Raw genomic sequence first — 14,438 nt, forward strand, 5'->3', positions numbered from 1 at the left:
CTTTGTTCAATGTCGCCACTATTACAGAACCAGGAGAGATAGTATTTCTTGGAAGGCACTGGCAGACAAATGTTACATGAAAGAAAATCCATAATTGTACACTTAGAATGTAATAACAGCCTGCAGGATCACACCAAGGGTCCATCTAGTCCAGCATCCTAGTTTCACAGTGATCAACTAGATGCGTGTGGGAATTCCACAAGCAGAATTTGACCACAAGAGCAACACTCTCCCCTCCTGTGGTTTCCAGCAACTGGTATTCAGAAGCACAGCTGCTGCCAGCTGTGGAGGCAGAGCATAGCCATTGTTGCTAGCAGCCATTGACAACCCTCTCCTTCATTGATTTGTCTAATGAACTTCTAAAGCCATCCAAGGTGATGGCCATTACAGTGGTACTTCGGGTTACATACGCTTCAGGTTACAGATGCTTCAGGTTACAGACTCCGCCAACCCAGAAATAGTACCTCGGGTTAAGAACTTTGCTTCAGGATGAGAACAGAAATCGTGCTCCGGTGGCGCAGCGGCAGGCCTCATTAGCTAAAGTGGTGCTTCAGATTAAGAACAGTTTCAGGTTAAGAACGGACCTCCAGAACGAATTAAGTTCTTAACCCGAGGTACCACTGTACTGCCTCCTGTGGGAGCAAGTTCCATCGTTTAACAATGTGCTGTGTGAAGAAGGACTTTCCTGGCACTTCCAACATTCAGCTTTATGGAATGTCCAACTGTTCCAGTCTTATGAGAGGGACAAAATTATTCCCTCTCCACTGTCCCCATGCCATGCCCGATTTCATAAACTTCTATCATGTTAGCTTCCAACTGTGCTTCTCCCTGCCAACCAGTTCTTAGCACAGAATATTCGGACTCTGGAAACACCGTTGTTCTCTCAACTAGCAAAACCCCAAATCCAATCTGAGCTCAAGGGAGTGAGTGCATGCATCAATTTCTTGAGCCACCAAGTTACCCAGCTGCAGAGGCTGGTGTTCAGCTCGCCAGCTGTGGCGATCACACAGGGTCCCCGGACGTTTGACGGTCTAGTGATCCCTGTGCCACCACTGTGATTGCTTCCCTGCTGCCACCAACCCGCTTCTCTCGGGGACACACGGAGTCCAGACAGTTGTTAACATTAATCTAAATAAACAAGTTTATTCTATAAGCATTAACAAGTTTATGGTTTCAGATAATTTGTCTTGTCAGTTTCTTAATCTTAGTTTCTTTACCGGCCTATAGTAAAGGTAAAGGGACCCCTGCCCATTAGGTGCAGTCGTGACGGACTCTGGGGTTGTGGCGCTCATCTCACTTTACTGGCCGAGGGAGCCGGCGTACAGCTTCCAGGTCATGTGGCCAGCATGACTAAGAGGCTTCTGGCGAACAAGAGCAGCACACGGAAACGCCCTTTACCTTCCCGCCGGAGTGGTACCTATTTATCTACTTGCACTTGACGTGCTTTCGAACTGCTAGGTTGGCAGGAGCAGGAACCAAGCAACGGGAGCTCACCCCGTCACGGGGATTTGAACCACCGACCTTTTGATTGGCAAGTCCTAGGCTCTGTGGTTTAACCCACAGCGCCACCTGCGTCCCTATACCTTCCAAATAACTTCTAAATGATTATCCCAACTGTCTATCTGACTCCTCTTAACAGATTCTCTCACTCTCTCACATCAAACTATCCCAACCCACAGACTTATCCTCCCTCTCTCTTCTCTAACACCCGGCTGACTCCTTAACAACACTAACTCTACCTCTAACTCCTCCCCTTGGGTTCCCACTTGCCAATCACTTCACACTCATTTAACCCTTTCCTTATGACCCAGCATGATGTCACCTAGGAGGGCAAATGCCACACCAGCCATGGGCAGAAGCAACTGGTCTATTGCTCATCTCCCTCCAGTCTAACCCAGGCTGTGCTGTTTTGTGGCTCATTGACAGAGCATCTGCTTTGCATGCAGAAAGGTAAAGGTAAATGGACCCCTGACCATTAGGTCCAGTCGTGACCGACTCTGGGGTTGCGGCGCTCATCTCGCTTTACTGGCCGAGGGAGCCAGCATACAGCTTCTGGATCATGTGGCCAGCATGACTAAACCGCTTCTGACAAACCAGAGCAGCGCACGGAAACGCCGTTTACCTTCCCGCCGGAGCGGTACCTATTTATCTACTTGCACTTTGTGCTTTCGAACTGCTAGGTTGGCAGGAGCTGGGACCGAGCAACAGGAGCTCACCCCGTTGCAGGGATTCAAACCACCGACCTTCTGATCAGCAAGCCCTAGGCTCTGTTGTTTAACCCACAGCGCCACCCAGGTAGGGCTGGGAGGGATCCCTGCCTGAAACTCTAGAAAGCAACTGCCAGTCACTGTAAACCAGCAATGACATTTAAATTCTAAATCTGCATGTATACATGCATACATTTTATGTAACTTTGTGTCTTATTAGCTTGGGACCAAATTTTCTGCATACCAAGCAAAGCTCCTGGCCTTAGATCTGGCTACCTAGGCTGGTCCTAAAATGTATGCTTCCCCTGACCACAGTCTGTACTCCACCCCTTGAGTCCATAGCTGTGGACCATGGACTGTTAAGCAGGAAAGCTATGACAGTGCAAGTTATCTGATCGTTTTGATTCCAGTGGGTGAGCAGGTGCAGAAAACCGGTTGGGCAGGACATTGTGACCTGCTTGGATTTAAAAGAATGAAAAGCATTCCATCATATTGGAAGGAACAGACCCTCATGGCCACAAGCCTTCAATGGCTTTCAAACGGTGTTCTGGTCTGGATTTTATCAGAAGAAGACAAGTAATTGTTAGATGGCTTTCCCTAGCATTTCCTATAGCAGCCAGCAGGGTATGTTTTTGGGTATGCTTTAGGGCACACACTCAGTTCATGTGGAACAATGGGAAAGCCCCAGCCCAGCAAGCACCTCTTGTGAGAACCTAGTTCAAGGGTGGGGATCCTTGGGTCCGGAAGTCCCAAAGGGTCCTCCAGTCCTCAGAACTTCTCTCATCCACATCCTCAAAGCCCATGCTTAACATCATCCTTGAGTGCTTTAGCCTGCCTGCAATGTCTACTTGAACTGCAATGTAATTCTTCTCGTTTGCCTGGTTAAGAAATAGGGAGAGATGCTTGTGTGCGTATAGAGACTAACAACCCTGATTCCACGCACCCATTTTTTATTTTCAGACATTACTTGTCTGGAATGTAGCCTTCTGTACATCTGTATCTGGATTTTTTGCCTCTGGCCATATTCACTTTTCCCTCCCACTAGCACGGGTGGCGCTGTGGGTTAAACCACAGAGCCTAGGACTTGCCGATCAGAAGGTCGGCGGTTCAAATCCCCATGATGGGGTGAGCTCCCGTTGCTCGGTCCCTGCTCCTGCCAACCTAGCAGTTCGAAAGCACGTCAAAGTGCACGTAGATAAATAGGTACCGCTCCGGCGGGAAGGTAAACGGCGTTTCTGTGCGCTGCTCTGGTTCGCCAGAAGCGGCTTGGTCATGCTGGCCACATGACCCGGAAGCTGTATGCCGGCTCCCTCGGCCAATAAAGCGAGATGAGCGCCACAACCCCAGAGTCGGCCACGACTGGACCTAATGGTCAGGGGTCCCTTTACCTTTACCACCCAGTATGTGGTCCATATCAGGGGTTTTCAACCTTTTTGAGTCCACGGCTCCCTTGACCAACTACCTTCTTTCTGAGGCACCCCTGTGGGGCTCAGGAGCCCAGTGAGGTCACCCCTTGCCTGCAGAGTGGGCAGCCTCTCACCCTTTTTCAAACACCCTCCCTCAGCCTCCTCACCTCTCCCCTCTCCTTGGGAGTCCTCTGGGCAGCCGCTGCTGCCGTCCCTGGTCTCTGACCTGCCCACCCCCACCCCAAAGAGAGGTGATTCCTCACACTGCCCCACAGGGGCCTGGGACTTGACTGTCCATTCCCAAGAGAAAGGGCTGGTGGACTGCCTGGCTCAACTCCCTTGCCGGCTTGCTTGCCTACCCTGAGGCAGCCTCAGCTCCTGGCAACCAGCACCTCCTGGCCAGCGCCAGAGGCACCATTCACCATTCTATATCATAGAATCATGGATGTGGCTCTTGGGCTAAGTCCCCACCTCAGAAAAACTCCTACAGAACTGTTTTGGGCTGTTTGGTTTTGCTTTCATGAATGAAGCTCCAGAATTTGACCAGCTGCGCATCCATTTATCTTTGTTGCCTCTTTATCATTTTCACTGTCATGATGACTAATGTCCGGATAAGTCAGTATCTCCTCTTAGCCAAGGGTACTTTAGAGAAGGCCAGAGTGTTAAAGGACTCAAGATGTCCTTGGTGAGGCATGATAAGTTCTAGCCTTGGGGCTCATCTCAGGAATGCAGAAGAAAAGCTCAGCTTGCAAAGAAGACTGTTAGTGATATGGCACAGAAAAGTGCTCCTTCACTCTTTGCTCATTTCCCTTTTCATTATTAAATTTTATGCAACTCACTTCAAGCTGAGATCGGACAAGCCCACACCCTACTGAAGTTTTTCTTTCATTCCAGCAGGCATTTTAATTGAAGCCTGATTTGATAGTTTTAACTGATTTTTATTTTTTTGTATTGCTTCTTTGTAGGACACTTAGTGACTATCATAGTTAAGCATTAAATAAGTTGTTTAAACAAATCAAGGGCAGCCACAGTAAGGAAATGGGGATGTCTGAACCATGTTGTTGTTGTTGTTTAGTTGTTTAGTCGTGTCCAACTCTTCGTGACCCCCTGGACCAGGCACTCCTGTCTTCCACTTCCTCCCGCAGTTTGGTCAAACTCATGCTGGTAGCTTCGAGAACACTGTCCAACAATCTTGTCCTCTGTCGTCCCCTTCTCCTTGTGCCCTCCATCTTTCCCGACATCAGGGTCTTTTCCAGAAGTCTTCTTTTCTCATGAGGTGGCCAAAGTCTTGGAGCCTCAGCTTCAGGATCTGTCCTTCCAGTGAGCACTCAGGGCTGATTTCCTTCCGAATGGAGAGGTTTGATCTTCTTGCAGTCCATGGGACTCTCAAGAGTCTCCTCCAGCACCAGAATTCAAAAGCATCCATTCTTCAGCGATCAGCCTTCTTTATGGTCCAGCTCTCACTTCCATACATCACTACTGGGAAAACCATGGCTTTAACTATATGGACCTTTGTTGGCAAGGTGATGTCTGAACCATAGACCCATCCAGATGCATGAGAGCTACCCTGTACTCATTCCAGAGATGGTAGACGCCTTCTTCACCAATACTGTTAATGGGATGGGAGCCAATTCCCTCTGGTGAGATCCCTTGCCTGACAAGTATTCATAAGAACATTCTTTGTGCATCTCAGATGCCACTGTTTATATTCACCATAGGCCATAGCCGAATGGGGTCTTGCTTGCCCTTGCTGACTAGGTCTCCGGTGTGACTTCCTTGCAACTCTGCCATTCTGTTAAAGCTGTCCCTTCCACACTAATACACCTTTTAAATGCAATAATATTATGCCAATGCAGTCACTGAGCAGGCAGACCCTCCAGTGCCACCAACGCAGGCAAAGCCTCAGGAAATTAGACACAAGGCGTGTATGCCAAGACTCAGATCAAATTAATTTCTCCTTTGGTGAAGTAGGAATCTGAACCTCAAGAACATTTATTCTTCTGTTACAAAACTAATCCTCTTTACAATCATGTGTTATGCTAAACTTTCCAGATCCCCCCTTTTGCAAGCCTCTCTACAATTGGTGCTGGGCAAAGCGTTGAAGCTGTGCATCAAAGATTCAAGTCCACACAGACAGATGATTTTTCTTGGAAGTAGGCATTGAACATATACATGATCAAATATTATTTTTTAAAACCCAAACCCTTATAATTTGAACCGCACAGTCTCTGTGTTATGAAAGTTTATTTCAGGTCACATTTTATGTAAGAAAATTTATAAAGTAGGTTATTCTAATTTTTCCGGAGCCAATTGTTTTTATAGGACAGCCTCCCTTAACCTGGTGACCTACAGTTATTCTGAACTTCAATTCTTATTCTTATTCTGTGATCTAAAACAGCTGGAGGGTACCAGCACAGTCAGAGAAGACCCCTGTAGCCCCATCTTCTATTTATTATTGTTATTGTCATTATTTCATTAAAAGTATATACTGCTTGATTGTAGAAAAAAACCTCAAAGCCGTTTACAAAAAAGATAAAACAAAATTATCACTAAAAAATTACACCATAATATAAAGCATACAGAAGGATAGAACTGCAATAAAATAGATTTTAAACATTTAAATGCCCACAAACTTTCTAAACATCTGGGCAGATTTGTCTACATAAGAATGTCTTCAGCAGGTGCCAAACCTTAGCCTGGTTTTCAAAGTAGTAAAACAACTTTAGGCAAGTGCTTGGTTAGATGAGTTGATTACTGCTAGTTTCTACTTTTACAATCCACATGTTATGCATAATGAATTGGTAAATGTGGTAGAATTCTGGGCTGGACTACTACATAACCACCGCAGATTTAAATAACATTTTAAATCCCATTCCTCCCCCGCCCCAGAAGAATTCTGGCAACTGTCGCTTATCCTTTACAGAGCTACAGTTCCCAGCACGCAGCACCCTTAACAAACTACATCTTGCAGGATTCCTGGGGGCGAAGAGAAAAATGTGCCTGAAATGTATGTGTGGAGCAGGTGGGATTCTTTAATGCTTTTCCACACATAGTGAAGCTAGCACAGTCTGCTTCCCACAATGGCCTCTGGGAAACCTATCAGCTCCCCAGCAAATAGTTCCATGTAGTCATCATGATTGATAGCCACTGATAGAGCATCCTTCATGAGTTTGCCTAATCTCCTTTTAAAGCTACCTAAACCTGTAGCCATTGGCAAACTGTGTTCATTATCAGAGGGTGAATTCCTCTACCCTGCCCCACTGAGAGCTGATAAACTATTCCATTGATTTGTCTCTTTTACTCCTGACCCTACATAGACTGCCAGGTCCTCACTGATCCACTCCAATGCCGTTCACGGAACAGTTAGTTCTAAAACATTTAAAGTTCATGCTTGAGATTTTAAATATTTATTTCAAATATTTCACTGTATCTGAGTGGTTATAATCTGCTAGAGAGAATATTTAAAGCAATTAATTAATTAATTAATTAAAGCACCCATGGGAAACCAATCAAAATCATATCAAAGGAAGGGAGGAGAGCATAAACCAAACTCTGCATTGGAAAGCCTTAAGGTGGGGCAGGCAACACAGTGCCCTTCCTGCCCGGAAACCAATGTCCCCACTGCGGAAGGACGTGTGGATCCAGAATTGGCCTCCACAGTCACTTACGGACTCACTGTTAAAACCGTGTTTATGGAAGACAATCTTACTTGGCTACGAGGGATCGCCAAAGAAGAAGACCCTCCTCCAGATGATATTGGAATACAACTGCCAGCTTCCATGACCATAGGCCATGTTACGCTGGCTGGAGCTGCTGGAAGTTGCAGTTCCAGAAGATCTGGAGGACACTATGCTGCCAACCCCTGCATGAGGTCAAGCCCTCAAATCTGGGGAATCTCAAGGGGTGATGAATGACAATTTTGAAAGTTAATCTAACCCTGAAGTAGGTGGTACATACAGCAGAGATTCATTGGGGGTTGGTGAGGTACATATGGGAGTTGGTGGGACTCCCTAAGGCAGAGGTTTTCAACCTTTTTTGAGTCCACAGCTCCCTTAACCAACTACATTATTTCTGTGGATCTCCTGTGGGACTCAGGAGCCCAGTTAGGTCATCCCTTGGAAGGAACGAGGGACAGAGGCCAGTGTTGTCCACAGCACACAGAAAACCACTGCCCTAAGGTATCCCTGAACCAAAATTTAAAGGCAAGAACCAACCCTTGACCTCAGCGCAGAAACATACTGTAATGGTAACCAGCAGAGCTCTTGGAAGTACAGTGGTACCTTGGGTTACATACGCTTCAGGTTACAGACTCCGCTAACCCAGAAATAGTACCTCGGGTTAAGAACTTTGCTTCAGGATGAGAACCTAAATCGTGCTCCAGCGGCGCAGCCGCAGCGGGAGGCCCCATTAGCTAAAGTGGTGCTTCAGGTTAAGAACAGTTTCGGGTTGAGAACGGACCTTCAGAACGAATTAAGTACTTAACCCGAGGTACTACTGTACTGATGGTATTTTATATTTGACTTGATAACCATACTCAAGGTGAAAACTCCAAATGGGCAGAGAAAATACTTATTGGTTAACTATATATGCATTAATGATAAGCTATCCTTCAGTGTGAATATTTCCAGGGATGCTGACAAGCTAATATAATAAAATAAAAGCTGTTGTTAACATACTTAACAGCCTAGACTCTAGGCCCCAGAGTTACGCGGTATTTCAGACACACAAGAAGAGAGAATTTTAAAGAAAAGCTACAAAGAGAAGCAAAGTACCACCGTGAAAATTGGTACAATTAAAGTGGGGATTTCTGCTAGTCTCAGTTTAATGCTATAACTGCTGTTTACTGTTTCTTTGTGGTCACACGCTAGGTGGTTTCCACACAAAAAAGGTGGGAGGTCTATGCTTTACAGAGCTCACATCTGTACAATTTATGAAGCTAACAATGATGGATCATGGGAGGCTTAATGCCTTGGAAGGGGGAAGTGGCTTCCATCGCTCCCTCGGCAATAGTCTTTTGTCATTCCAGCATGAAAAACCACACCTGGCAAAACTTCCTCTTTGTTTCTGCTGACTTTATTGTTGCTATCGGCAGGGAGTTTCATTTCAAAAATTCATGCTTGAGTCGCGTGAACAGGCCGATTCTGCTATGAGCTGCTGCCCATGGTGGGGGGGGGGAGGACTACACCTCAGTGATATCCATGGCTTTGCATGCAGAAGATCATAGGGTTCAATCCTTGGTCCATCCAGGTAGGGCTGAGCACGACCCTTTGCCTGAAACCATCAAGAGCCATTATCGGTCAAGAAAATACTGAACCTAAGCCTAAGATGTATGGAAGTGAGGGCTGGACCATAAAGAAGGCTGATCGCCGAAGAATTGATGCTTTTGAATTATGGTGCTGGAGGAGACTCTTGAGAGTCCCATGGACTGCAAGAAGATCAAATCAATCCATTCTGAAAGAAATCAGCCCTGAGTGCTCACTGGAAGGCCAGACTCTGGCCACCTCATGAGAAGAGACGACTCCCTGGAAAAGACCCTGATGTTGGGAAAGATGGAGGGCACAAGGAGAAGGGGATGACAGAGGACGAGATGGTGGGACAGTGTTCTCGAGGCGACCAACATGAGTTTGACCAAACTGCGGGAGGCAGTGGAAGACAGAAGTGCTTGGCGTGCTCTGGTCCAGGGGTCACGAAGAGTTGGACACGACTAAACGACTAAACAACAACAATACCTTCAGTAGGCCCTCCTCCCTCATTGCAACCAGCTGCTATTTTTCCTATTGCTACTGTGCTGTTGTGCAGCAGTTGCCATAAACTGCAGGAGGGAGGCCTGCTCTTGTACTCAGCTTCCGCTTATGGGTTTCCCATTGGCATTTGGATCCAGAACAGGATGCTAGACTAGATGGGCTGCTGGCCTGATCTGGCAGACTTTTCTTGTTTTCTCTTCTTCCCCCTCCCTGTCTGCAAGTTGGCAAGCAAATGTGCAGGCTATGGCGACTCTTCCTCAACACCCCTAACTGTTTGCTCACCCACCCTCCCTGGGCTAGAGGGAAAGTGCAAATGAGAATCAGAATCTGGGCCACTATCAGCTGTGCCCCCTGTCTGCCAGTGTGTGGGTTTCAGCAGCTGCCCAACCATGCACACCTGTGGTGCTGGCCCCTCCTTGGGGGATGAATCTGTGGGCTTTTAAGATGCCAGTGACATTTCTAGCACTGTCCATGTTTTGACTTGGGAAAGGAGAAAAAATTAATAGCTAACAGTCCATCCCACACCTGTTTAAGAAAAACTCAGGTTGGGGGAAGGAGTTATGTTGCTCGTTTTTCTAGAATACTGTAAACCAGTAGTTAATTTTGTGTTTCAAATCATCCCCCAACCGATTTCTGCCCGGCTTTGGCCCTTATACTCATGGGTCTGTATTTAAAAAAATAAACAAATGATGTCCAAATGGGTACAGCAAATGTCCAGATGTTTCCATCTGGCTACAGAAAAATGAAAGCTTTCTAGAAAACCAGACAAGCAAAAACATTAAGAATGAGGAATAATGTGTCAGAGATTGATCTATGGGTCCACATTTTTTTATTATCAAAATAGGCTGCTAAGATACAGTACCCCTCAGTAGTGTACCCCCACATATGGCTCTAGGGCTGCAGCACTAGTGGGTGTGGCATGGCCATGAAGGCGGAGAATGGACAATTCACCAAAGCATCCATTAAAAAAAATTGAATCTTAAAAAGTTTTAATTTTCATTTATACAAGTTAAAATGCTACTGTGTAATCAACCAAAACACTTTTTACTCTTTTTTTTTTTTTTTTTTTTTTTTTGCAGAAACCTGAAGTGCAAAAGTGGCTCAAACAGCAAATGATCAATTAAATATAATAAACATTGGGGGAACATAATGCCATTGAAAAGGTCATAGTGAAGGTATCCCAAAGTGGCAATAGGTTCACCAACTCAGTGCAGCGCCTGTCAAAACCATGTGTCTTGAAAGACAGAAGATTAGCACTAAAGACATTGTGCTCCTCTTACATTCTTTTCTTAAGTGAGTTTATGTGGTTTGAGAAAAAGATGGAACAACCACACAGAAGAGAACGAGTTGATCATGACGTAGCTGCAGTAACACTCTGTTAAGATAGTGCAACATTTTTTCCACCATGCACGTGCAGTGTGCTCTCTCAGACATATATGTATGCAATGTTTATCACTCAGCAACAGTCTTGTGGCAATTGTTTTCTCAATCCAGGTAGGTGGCAAATTATGGGGTCAGAGTTCTGCAGCTCCTGTGGATTGTGGTTTCTGGTTTGGGAAAGAGGGAGAGTTTTCTAGAATTTGTTTTATTTTCTGATTAACAATCTGCATGGATCAGTATTTTCCTCTACAAGAGGAAACCCACTTTACAGTATGTAGCAGCCGTAGTTCGGTATATAGCTCACCTCTCAACCTAACAACTAAATGGCTATGGAACTCCTCTCCATTCAATTAATACATGAGGTAAGAAGCAGCTAATAAAAATTATTAATAACCTTGATAGGGAGTCTTGCCTCCTGGGAAATTTCTCAGCTTGTCTACCCTGTTTTTCCACTGGCTAACTTCCATGCAAATCAATGGCCTACAATATTTTTCAAAGAGCATCTCCAGTTGCAATTGAAAATGATCAACTCTTATTTTCCTGGAAGAGATGGAAAGATTGTAATGATCCAGCTGTTCACAGGAAAGTCACAGGAAAGTTCACAGGAAAGTCCCACAAGTAACCCCCCTGAGGTCTAAAGAAGCTGGTGCTGTCATCTCTTGCAGTTGCCCTTTTCCAGTATTAGTATGACTGAAAAACAGATGTACTTATCTTTAGGGGGGGCTGGACAAAATGTGCCTGTTTAAAAAAAAAAAAGATTGTTACAGATTTCTAAAAGCAGATTTAGCATATAAATTAATTTAATAATTTATATGGGTTTTCCCCACCCACTTCCTGTTTGGGTTTTTTTTTTCCTAGAAGAGAGCCAAGCCACATGTGACATAATTTTTTTTTTTTTGCATTTAACATGAAGGTAGGTAATGTTTTTAATGCAAACAGCACCAGCTGTGTGGGGATGAGGTTGATAATTGCTGTAATCACTGCAGGTGGGAAAGCAGAGTGTAACCCTTTCCTCTCCTACTAAGGAAAATCATTTGTGTGAAAATGGGTAGTTGCTTTCTGGGGAAAGATTTAATTTGCAAATACTAGCATCAGGGACGGACTTCTCCTTAGGACCTCAGCAGGATATTAAATTTAAGGCTCAGTGGTAGAGTTTATGCTTTGCCTGTAGAAGCTCCCAGGCTCAATGCTCAACAACATCAAGTAAGGCTGGAAATGTCCCATTTGAGACTCTGGAGGGCTGCTGCCAGTCAGTGTGGACAATATTGAGCTAGCTGGACCAATGGTCTTTCTCTGTATAAGGGAGCTTCTTATATTCTCCACCTCAGGGGTCAGCAAACTTTTTCAGCAGGGAGCCGGTCCACTGTCCCTCAGATCTTGTGGGGGGCCGGATTATATATTTTTTGGGGGTGGGAATGGACAAATTGCTATGCCCCACAAATAACCCAGAGATGCATTTTAAATAAAAGCACACATTCTACTCATGTAAAAACACGCTGATTCCTCGACCATCCGCAGGCCAGACTGAGAAGGCGATTGGGCCGGATCCGGCCCCCGGGCCTTAGTTTGCCTCCCCATGCTCCACCTGCTGCAATCCTGCTAATTATCAGCCCACCCAAAATGCACTACTGTATTTGCATTTTTAAAGAACCTTCATGGTGAATGCAGATATTGCGCTTCACTTCTAGTCTGGCTTTCAGCCCGTGTTAAACGACAACTACATTTCGGATACACCAAATGTGAATTAAGACAGAACTTGTGTGAGCCAACTTTCTTCCTTCGCGTCTCTCCTCAAAACCTAGCTTTCATGAAGAAGACATTAGAACCTCTTTCTCCCTGAACCCCACCTGTTGCCAAGCATAAGTAAATAAATATAACGTGCTGTAAATGCCTTCCCCTGTTTCCCCTCTGATTCCATCTCTCTCCCTTGTGTTGAATTTTAAAATTGTAAGCTCCTCGGGGCAACGGTCAGTTCTCTTACACTTTGTAAAGTGCCAAACGCCCATGCAGGTATGATGTTATATAACTAGCTAGCTAACTCATAACAGCTGCAAGGAAACATATCCCAGATTTGGAAGACGGCAACCTTTTTGTGGCAAAGATTGGAGAGTCAGAATCTGTGGACATGCAAAGACCTGCTTTATTCAGTCTAGTGCTTGTTCCAAGTAGTTGCTTGCAAGGAGGAATATGCACCTCACCTGGACTTCCTCAGGAGAGAAATGGCTGGGAAAGAATTAAGTACCTATGGTTTCTGGCAGTCTTTTGACACACACACACACACACACACACACATATATATATATATATATATACACAGTGGTGCCTCGCAAGACGAAATTAATTCGTTCCACGAGTCTCTTAGTCTAGCGGTTTTTTCGTTTGGCGAAGCAACCCTATTAGTGGATTAGCACTATTAGCGGTTTAGCGGCTATTAGCGGCTATTAAAGGCCTAAGTGACGCAGGTGGCGCTGTGGGTTAAAGCCTCAGTGCCTAGGGCTTGCCGATTGAAAGGTCAGCGGTTCGAATCCCTGCGGCAGGGTGCGCTCCTGTTTTTCGGTCCCAGCGCCTGCCAACCTAGCAGTTCGAAAGCACGTCAAAGTGCAAGTAGATAAATATGGACCGCTTACTAGCGGGAAGGTAAACGGCGTTTCCGTGTGCGGCTCTGGCTCGCCAGAGCAGCGATGTCACGCTGGCCACGTGACCCGGAAGTGTCTCCGGACAGCGCTGGCCCCCGGCCTCTTGAGTGAGATGGGCGCACAACCCTAGAGTCTGTCAAGGCTGGCCCGTACGGGCAGGGGTACCTTTACCTTTTTAAAGGCTTAAGGGATTAGCAGATTAGCTGCTAAAAGGCTATTAGCGGTTTAGCGGCTTAGAAAAAGGGAGTGGGGAGTGGAAAAAAATCTCAAGACTCGCAAGACATTTTCGTCTTGCGAAGCAAGCCCATAGGGAAATTCGTCCTACGAAGCGCATCGAAAAACGGAAAACCCTTTCGTCTAGCGGGTTTTCTGTCTTGCAAGGCATTCGTCTTGCGGGGCACCACTGTGTGTATATATATATATGTCCCTGACTATTTTAAGACTACTTATATATATTAATAAGTATATATCCCGGAGTGCCATTTTACACGTTCAAATTAACAGGAACCACTTGCTTCCCCAGGACAGAGAAGTCACTCCTCAAAGATGTAAAAGGGAAGCTTTCGGACTTTATAGCTAATAATAAGGGTGATCACTTGATGGATAACACAAGGCTGTGGAGTTGGGGTTGTTGGGGTTTTTTTGCTTTTGAAGGACTTGGCAACCACCTTTCTCCATTACTTCTTCATTTGTGTTCTTTGCCCTTTGGTTACTGGCAAGTAATAAAAGCTGCTGGCTTCCAAATGCCCTTATATAATGTATGTGGTTGCAGAAACAAGGAGAAACAAGTCTTGCGACACCTTAAAGTCTTAACCAATTTATTTTGTCACAACAACATACTTTTCTGTGCTCTGCAGGGGTAGGGCGGGATATAAATAATAATAATATTTAATAATAATATTTAATAATAATAATATTTATGTTTAGGCGAGCCTGCCCAGATATGTAGAAAGCTGGTGGGTGCTTAACCTTAGCTGATTTTATCAGTGATTTTATTATCTTTCATAAGCAGCTCTGACATGTTTTCCCCACCCCTGACCATCAAGCAGTATATAAAATTTTATG

Source organism: Podarcis tiliguerta (assembly GCF_965153285.1).
Source record: "Podarcis tiliguerta genome assembly, chromosome: 5".
In the NCBI taxonomy this organism is placed as follows: Eukaryota; Metazoa; Chordata; class Lepidosauria; order Squamata; family Lacertidae; genus Podarcis; species Podarcis tiliguerta.